Source organism: Pogona vitticeps, chromosome 1, assembly GCF_051106095.1.
Source record: "Pogona vitticeps strain Pit_001003342236 chromosome 1, PviZW2.1, whole genome shotgun sequence".
NCBI classification, from domain to species: Eukaryota; Metazoa; Chordata; class Lepidosauria; order Squamata; family Agamidae; genus Pogona; species Pogona vitticeps.
This window is the reverse complement of record NC_135783.1, coordinates 6854596-6863930: the sequence shown is the minus strand read 5'-3', so window position 1 is coordinate 6863930 and position 9335 is coordinate 6854596. Positions and strand designations below refer to the sequence as shown.

General features: G+C 42.0%; 1 long non-coding RNA gene across 2 annotated transcripts; it reads left to right on the top strand.

Moving 5' to 3' along the window:
• Positions 1-767: 767 nt before the first annotated feature.
• LOC144584846 (uncharacterized) lies at positions 768-5965 on the top strand. 2 transcript variants are annotated; one of them, XR_013539323.1, is made up of 3 exons: positions 768-1419; positions 2454-2592; positions 5925-5965. It is a non-coding gene; the product is annotated as an uncharacterized LOC144584846 (long non-coding RNA). The 2 variants fall into 2 exon arrangements; XR_013539322.1 differs by lacking the exon at positions 5925-5965 and adding an exon at positions 5125-5463.
• Positions 5966-9335: the final 3370 nt, after the last annotated feature.

Below are 9335 nucleotides of genomic sequence, written 5' to 3'. Positions count from 1 at the left end.
ATATAAGGAGAAATCATGTGTAAGGAAGATCTTCATCAGCCCTTTTGTCCCAGGCACCCTTGAGGTCTCCCGAAACCATCCTGAGTCCAAGAAATTGACTCTTGAATCCTTTGAATTCTAAACCAAAAACTAACTGGAAGCTGGGTAAGTCTTCACAAACTACTCAGATTTAACTTGCTGAAAACTTCATCTGGCAAATGGTACAGATTTCACAAAAGGTAACGTGGAAATCTGCACAAAATACAAATCCATAAGAACACTCTGGAGTCCAAGATGGTGGAATTAACCGTGCTGTCAACCCAGCTGAGCTTGTGGTAGTAGAGTTGGGTCAAACAGCATTCCTAGAAAGAGCAATAATTACTTCAAAAAGAGTGTAATCACCACCCAGAGCAGATTAAATACCACAAACAAATTATGTCTGCCCAACAAATTATTGGCTGCCCATTCGTTTCCGTGTCGACTTCAAAGTTTTAATGCTCACCTACAAGGCCCTAAACGGTTTAGGACCTCGATATTTGGTGGAATGCCTGCTTCCACTAAGGTCTACCCGGATCACCCAAGTGAGTCAGGAGGTGAGGCTGAGGAGCCTGACGTCGAGAGAGGCCCGGAAGGGGAAGACACGAAACCGGGCCTTCTCGGCGGTGGCTCCTCGCCTCTGGAACAATCTCCCTCCGGAGATTCATGCGGCCCCTACGCTGGGCACCTTTAAAACCCAGCGTAGGGGCCGCAAAACATGGTTGTTTACTCAGGCCTTCCCTCCAGCCAATTCGTAATTTATTTATTTTTCTTCTTTAGTTTTTCTTTCTCTTACTTTCCCTATATATTTTTTTAATTTTATTGTACTTATTATTGAATTAGTATGCACTTGCCTATGTTTTATTGTTTAATTTTGTATTGGAAGCTGCCTAGAGTGGAGTGGTAGTCCAGATAGGCGGGGTATAAATCAAATAAATAAATAAATAAATAAATAAATAAATAAATAAATAAATAAATAAATAAATAAATAAATAAAATGTCAAGAACCAGTGTAGCACAGAGTGTTGACCAAGGACCAACATCTTCTGATGTTGGTTCAAGTCCCTGCCTGGCCATGAAAACTCTCCGGGAAGTGTTAAAAGTCAATCCGTCCTTGAAAATCTCACATCCCTTCCCATTTAGGGTTGCCATAACTCATGATAACAAACAAAACAATCTTGTTTTGAAGTGAGCACTACTGCAACTGCATTTGTAATCCAATGTACATCTCAGGTTACACGGACTGTATAAAGGTACAAAGATAGCCTCTTGCATCATCGTTGGTGGAAGGAGATCTTGGGATATACAAGATCCGGTTGAACATCAGCATTTTCCTTTTTATAGCTATGAAGAGCCACCACTTGTTCTTTCTGGTCCTTGCTTTGCTCCTGCTTCCTGATCCCAGTAAGTGGTTACTTCACTTATAAGAACATACTTCTATTGCCTTTGTCCGTCTGAATAAGAGGGACTGAAAAATAAAAATAGGGAAATGTTCCAACTCTAGTCAACCAGGAAAAAAAACTCCATCAAATATATTTACAGTGGTGCCCCGCTTGACGATTACCTCCTTAGACGAGGAAATCGCTTTACGATGAAGTTTTTGCGATCGATTTTGCGATCACAAAACAATGTTTTAATCGGGAAAAGCTGCTTTACGATGATTGGTTCCCTGCTTCAGGAACCGATTTTTCGCTTACCGACGATCTTGATAGCTGATCTTCAAAATGGCCACCTGCTGTGCCAAATGGCTCCCCGCTGTGTTTTAGGGTGGATTCCTCGCATTACAGGCACCGGAAAACAGCCGCCCTATGGAGGATCTTCGCTGGACGCTGAGGTATTTCGCCCATTGGAACAAATTGAATAGGTTTTCAATGCATTTCAATGGGCTTTTTCAGTTTGTTTGATGAGGATTCGTTCTATAGCGATTTTGCTGGAACGGATTATCTTCGTCAAGTGAGGCACCACTGTACACAGTCCTAGAAAAGGGTTTCATTCATCCCTTAAGGAAAAGCAAAAGTAGGAATGCATTCAGGCAATTTTTTTTCATTCTTACCTAATTAGATTATCTCAAGTGGATGAAAATAACCCACCCTCTCCTTCTAAGTCCACATAACAAAGATGTTTTACCCATCATAATTTTTTGCAGCTTTTGCCTTGAAATGCAATTTCTCCCACTGCCTATAAATTGTCTGAAAATCCTTCTAATTCTCCTTCCCTTCTCTCAGAATTAGTGCAGAATGTCTCACCCTCTCACAGAATGTGAGAACCTCTCTCTTTTTTTAGTTCCGTGCATGAGGTTATCCACAGTGAAGAATTTTGGGAGGGATGGAACTGACAAAATCCAGGTCCTGTGAAGCTTGCCTTTTAATACTGGTTGGGAAGGGATGGAATATGAGCTTCACCATGCTGCACCACTTCTTCTCTTCCGATGAGAACAGGATTTTGTCAGAAACTCTTTTTGACCGCAGAGGATCCAGGAACATGTCGACGTCTTGGGGGGATCTGTGAATTATTGAGATGTGGCCCGTTATCTACGGTCCTCGGTCGTTGTACTCCAAACACGGCTTGCTGCAAAATGTGAGTTATTGAGTTGTTACTTCTTCTAAAAACACTACAGCCAATTCTTCTGACAAGGGGATTAGTATGACACTCAAATAAAATCCACAGAAAATTATAGAACTTTATAACACCCCTTTGTAGTTTTGAGCCTGTGCTGTTTGGCACAGCTAACATTTACCCAGAAAGGGCTAAATATCAGTGTGAACCAGATAATCATGACAATTATATCATAGTTCACCTGGGTATCAGTTATAAGTCCTTTACTTGTTCCTGCCTGGCTCTTCAGAAACGCCCAAACATGTTCCATCTCTCTTCAGAGGATGAGAATACATCACTGTTTTTAATCATGGTGAAGTAAACAGAGAAAAATGAATCTGGGTAACATCAACTTGTCTAATTCTGCAAGCTTTTTTCTCTCTTTTCTTCTATGTATAAAAATCAAGAAGCTATCATAAGCATGTCACCTTTTGAGAAGTCCAACATAAATGACTCCTAAATATCAGTCTTCCAACTATAAACAAAATTGTAGGCACGGATGCACTGAAAATGTATGAAGACTGAACACAATTATAAGTTTTAACCTAAAAAATAAATTGCAGATAAGAACTTAGATCTCTTGTCAATTCAGAAATACAAGCGCTTATACCTGTAAAATTGTACAATTTGTAAAGAAGCACATTTGGACAGAAACATGGAAAAATGCTATTTTTTTTACACACACACTCAAACATCTGGCAGCTCAAATATATGGAGGAAAATCCATGATTTCTATGTGTTGCCTGTGTGGAACGGTGTCTCTGTGCTGCTGCTGTTGTTTTTTTTTTCTCCCCTCTCCCCCCATTCCTGGTTTCTTGAGTCAGCTGGCTATGTTGACTCTTTGCCAGCTGACTCGCATTTGCAGGCTAGCTGGCTAGCTGGTAGCTTGCTTATATTACACCAACCCTTTTATAGGCAAAGAATGTTTATATATCCTTACCTTTGACTCCATTTTCCTTGATGGCAGAAAGTGAGGAGGAATGAAAGAGGGTGAAAGAGGAAAGTGCAAGACTGGTCTGAAGCTCAATATCAAAACAAAACCAAAACTAAGATCATGGCCACTGGTCCCATCACCTCCTGGCAAACAGAAGGGGAAGATATGGAGGCGGTGACAGATTTTAGTTTCTTGGGCTTCATGATCACTGCAGATGGTGACGGCAGCCACAAAATTAGAAGACACCTGCTTCTTGGGAGGAAAGCAATGACAAACCTAGACAGCATCTTAGAAGGCAGAGACTTCACCGTGCCAACAAAGGTCCACAGAGTGAAAGCTATGGTTTTTCCAGTAGCAATTTTTGGAAGTGAGAGTTGGACCATAAAGAAGGCTGACTGCCGAAGAATTGATGCTTTTGAATTGTGGTGCTGGAAGAGACTCTTGAGAGTTCCCTGGATTGCAAAGAGAACAAACCTATTTAATGTGAAGGAAATCAACCTTGAGTGCTCACTGGAAGGACAGATCCTGAAGCCGAGGCTCCAATACTTTGGCCATCTCATGAGAAGAGAAGACTCCCTAGAAAAGACTGCGATGTTGGGAAAGTGTGAAGGCAAGAGGAGAAGGGGACATCAGAGGATGAGATAGCTGGGCAGTGTCATCGAAGTGCCCAACATGAATTTGACCCAACTCCTGGGGGCAGTGGAAGACAGGAGGGCCTGGTGTGCTCTGGTCCATGGGGTCACGAAGAGTCAGACACGACTTAACAACTAAACAACAAAATAATGGTCGAAAGCAGTGCTTCCCAACATTGGGTCCCCAACTGTTCCTGGACTACAACTCCCAGAAATTCTGGACAGCACAGCTATTGATGAAGGCTTCTGGGAGTTGTAGTCCAAGAACATCTGGAGGCCCATTTTATTTTTATTTTGTTTTCACCTATAATAGCGCCTCCAAAAAGGAAGGAAACAGCAATACGAAAACCAGTCTGATCAACATTAGAAATTAAGTAAACAAACGAAAAGGCATAACTGTGCTGCTCTAGCTATCGATGAAGCTGTAAATGCTGATTTCTCCCCCAATCTTTTTTTCAACTCAGTGAATCTTTTCCTTCCTGAGTATGAAGGAATTTGTGGGCACAGTTGTGGTTGCAGTACAGCAGTTCAACCCCCTTTGCCATGCAGTGGTTAAAGCTTTGCTTTGCTTTCAAAACCCTATTCAATAATAGATTGTTCATCTAGAACAGTGGTTCCCAAACTTGGCTAATCCAGGTGTACTTGAACTGCAACTCCCAGAAACCTTGGCTAGCAGAACTGGTGGTGAAGTATTCTGGGAAATGCAGTCCAAAAATACCTGAGTTACCTGGGAACTACTGATCTAGAAGGTGAGACAGGATTCTAAGGCTGGAATCCTACAGGTGTACATGTAGTTTGCCGTGGCCAGCTGAGAAGATGGCAGGGTACTTCTCCATTGTAAATTTGGATGCACGAGCAAGACATGACTCAGCATCTCGTCAATTAGCCATGCAAGTTGTGCAAACACCAATAGAATTTTGGTCTGCACTGTTTTTTTTTTTCTCCTAGGAACTGTCTTCAAGTGTTAAGGACCAACAAGTCCTTCCGATGTGATCTGGCAGTCCTGAGGGGTTAATGCAAGAGCTACAGCATATAATTCATCTTGAGGAGCAAAGCAGGCTGCAATGGATGAAAATTAAATGAAATAAAATTCCATTCAGTTTCACCAAAACCACCATGTCGTTTCAAAATCTGAAAATAAAGGGCAGTCATCCCTTTATGGAGCCACTGAAATGTCAACTTTTCAAATCCTACAGAACACAACTTCTTCTACCCTGTCCAGGTGAATCCTGCACAGTGAAGATATCATTGACACAGGAATTATAAAACACGGTGCAACTTGTGCAGTAGTTCACACACACACACACACACACACACACACACACACACACACACAGAGAGAGAGAGAGAGAGAGAGAGAGAGAGAGAGAGAGAGAGAGAGAGAGAGTCAGAGAGAGAGAGTCACAGTATGCCTAATTTTGCACCCTGTCTCATATTCCCTCCTCACTCATCGTTCATAATTTAAACAGCCCCGAACATCGATAACACAAGGAAGTTCTCTCCATCCCTTGATAATTTTGCTTTCTTTCCTTTTTCTGTTTTTCTTTTTCAAAACTACATATAACATCCTTTCCCTGATACGAGAATTGGAATTGTACGAGATATTTCAGGTGTAACCAACTAATGGGTTCCTTGTTCCCATCCTCAGCCAGGACTGTTCACTCCCTTGTTACACAATGATCCAGCCACTTTTCAAATTTGTTTTCTGTTCCACTGTATTTTTAACTGATAATCTCTATGTCTTCCAGGGCTTGAAAAAATCCATTTCCCTTGGCTTTGATGTCAAAAATGCATGCTGGTCTTTTCATTGGTTGAAGTGCCACAAGATAATCTTCACTAGAGGTGCTCTAAATCTCCTCTCTTAATAATAAAAAATGGTTTTGCACATTATTAAATCACTTCTTTATTGTTTTTTTTAAAAAAATGTTTTTTGCCTGATATGCTAGCACACACTAACATGGCTCCCTCTCTAAAGCCACACCAGATGTCCAAAGCATCATTTATTTGTATTTTTCTGCTGGGTTTCTGGAAACTCTTTATGGCCTGGCTTGAAAACTGCTCATAAATTTAGGTTGATTGAATTTACATGCGGTGCTCCTTGTGTTCAGCATAATGTGCCTAAAGCACATTATCATATTTTTAAATAGGCTATGGAGAGAAAATAACCACACAGATATGCCACATCACACAACTCCTTTCCTACCACTACTCACTGGAAGCAAAGAGAGATAAGATTTTAGAAGGCTCCGCATCTCCAGAAAGGAATAAATCAGCAGGAAATGTAGACAAAAATGCCTTAGCCGCTTATCTTTTGACGTATAATGGCAACTAAACTGATCATTCCCTCCCCTATTTTACGGCAACCCATTTCTGTCCTTTTTATTTCTTAAAAAGCAGAGACATCACCTTGCCAACAAAAGTGTGCATAGTCAAAGCTATGGTTTTTCCTGTAGTGATGTACAGAAGTGAGAGTTGGACCATAAAGAAGACTGACCGCCAAAGAATTGATGCTTTTGAATTGTGGTGCTGGAGGAGACTCTTGAAAGTCCCCTGGACTGCAAGGAGAACAAACCTATCCATTCTGAAGGGAAATCAACTCTGAGTGCCACTGGAAGGACAGATCCTGAAGCTGAGATGACTTTGGCCATCTCATGAGAAGAGGAGACTCCCTGGAAAAGACCCTGATGTTGGGAAAGAGCGAAGGCAAGAGGAGAAGGAGATGACCGAGGATGAGATGGTTGGACAGTGTGACCAACATGAATTTGACCCAACTCCTGGGGGCAGCGGAAGATAGGAGGGCCTGGCGTGCTCTGTCCATGGGGTCACAAAGAGTCGGACATGACTAAACGACTAAACAACATTTTTGTCCATCTCCCGCACATGACCATTCTATTCTTGCTATCCAAATAGCCAACTGTTATGCCAAGGTCAATGGGGGAATTCTCTCTTGCAAGATGCTCTCAGAACAAGGACATTTTAGCCCTCCCAATGTTTTACCAGAGTCCAACGCTTATCTTACCTCACCGATCTTGCAATCAATGAAGTGGCAAACCAGAATAAACCAATGTGGGTCTCAATCATTGCATCTTGTTCTCAGCTGAAGCATCTGCCTTTGCTGTAGCTATGAAGATTTAGTACTTTCTTGGTCTCATTTTGATTCTTTTTCCTGGTAAGGTTTTAGCCCAACTCTAGAAGCACCTAGAAAACTTGCTTTTTTGGTTACTGAGTCATCATGAGTGGAGCAATTCTGAGAGTTGACGGCCCCAAAATACCCTCTCCTTCATGATTATGTGTGGGAGATTACTCTTGCTGACTGAAGGATTCTGGGTGTTGTAGTACAAAAAGAGAACACCCCCAAGTTTTGGTCTCTAGAAGGGACAATCCCAAGAAAAGCAGGAATGGGAATACATTGTTAATTCCCCCCTCCTCTGCCCCATTCCCTCTCTCTCTCCCTCCCCCCTCCCTCCCTCCCTCCCTCTCTCTCTTTCTCTCTTTGATGTCCATATAAAATGCCATGGTCGCTTGTAGAAAGTCAATATGAAAACTGAGATTTAGTTAATGTTGGTGCATTTGTTCATATATGTCCCTTCTGTCTTCGCCAGAATCTCAAGGTAGGGGATGGCGGCCACTCCAACCTCTATCTGCAACAAAACCACTGTGTTTCCCTGAAAATAAAACAGGGTCTTATATTAATTTTTGTTGCAATAAACACATTAGGGCTTATTTTTCAGGGGATGTTTTATTTTATTTTTTTTATATATATAACAATCTGCATTTGTTCAATACAGTCATGTCATCTTCTTCTGGTTGCTACACAATGGTGGAGGCCGGGGTTTCACTTTGCTAGGGCTTATTTTTGGGGTAGGGCTTATATTACATACATCCTGAAAAATCATCCTAGGGCTTATTTTCAGGTTAGGTCTTATTTTAGGGGAAACGGGGTTAGAAAGATCGTATCTACTATTTACAGCAGTCTTCTCTCTATACAAGCCCTCACTCTCCCCTAATATTTATTTATTTATTTATTTATTTATTTATTTATTTAGTTAGTTAGTTAGTTAGTTAGTTAGTTAGTTAGTTAGTTAGTTAGTTAGTTAGTTAGTTAGTTATTTTGCCTCCCAGGAATTTTTTTTATTGTTTTATGGGTTTCCTTCTTTTGCAACAGCCTGCCTACTTCTTTCTGAGATGCGTTTTGCTGTTTATTTCTGTCGAAGGAGTGGGAGATAGAAACTATTGGGGGAAAAAAGAATTGGCATTGCAGTAGATGCCAGGCTAACTTCATCCCACGCTGACTCTGGAGGGTTCCAATCAACCTTCAAAATCCTGTATTTTCTACTGCCTCTAGGACCAGAAAACATGACTCAACATTAAGAACTCAACAAGTAAACATTACAAAATCTTCTGGTGGTCCTAGTGATGGTTTGTCATTAGATGTCTTCCTAGGGATGCGTGATGCTCCCCATCCATTCAGGGTTTTTAAGCAAGGTCTGAACACATCGCTTGTGAGACAGAAAGGTCACATTGGGGACGGACCATTTCATCCCAGTTTGTCCCAGTTGATAAAGGTGGCAGCACAGATGATGCTGCTCCCCTCTCCCACCTCCCCTGACTAAATCAGATACTCAACCGGCGCTGCATGCTAGCTTCCTGCAACTCCTCAGCTCCTCTACCCCCAATGTTAGCCTCGCACCAGAACTGTGAGGAAGGTCAGGCTAATGGCCTGTGACAGCCCCAGGGTTAGATAGTAAATTTCAAGGCTTTGTGGGGATTTGAACTCAAGTCTCTTGAGTCCTGAGACATCACCTTGCCAAGAAAGGTCCGCATAGTCGAAGCTACGTATAGTTTTTCCAGTAGTGATGTATGGAAGTGAACGCTGGGCCATAAAGAAGGCTGACCACTGAAGAATTGATGCTTTTGAATTGTGGTGCTGGAGGAGACTCTTGAGAGTCCTCTGGACTGCAAGGAGAACAAACCTATCAGTTCTAAAGGAAATCAACCCTGAGTGCTCACTGGAAGGACAGATCCTGAAGCAGAGACTCCAAGAGTTTGGCCATCTCAGGAGAAGAGAAGACTCCCTGGAAAAGACGCTGATGTTGGGAAAGTGTGAGGTCAAGAGGAGAAGGGGACGGCAGGGGACGAGATGGTTGGACAGTGTCATT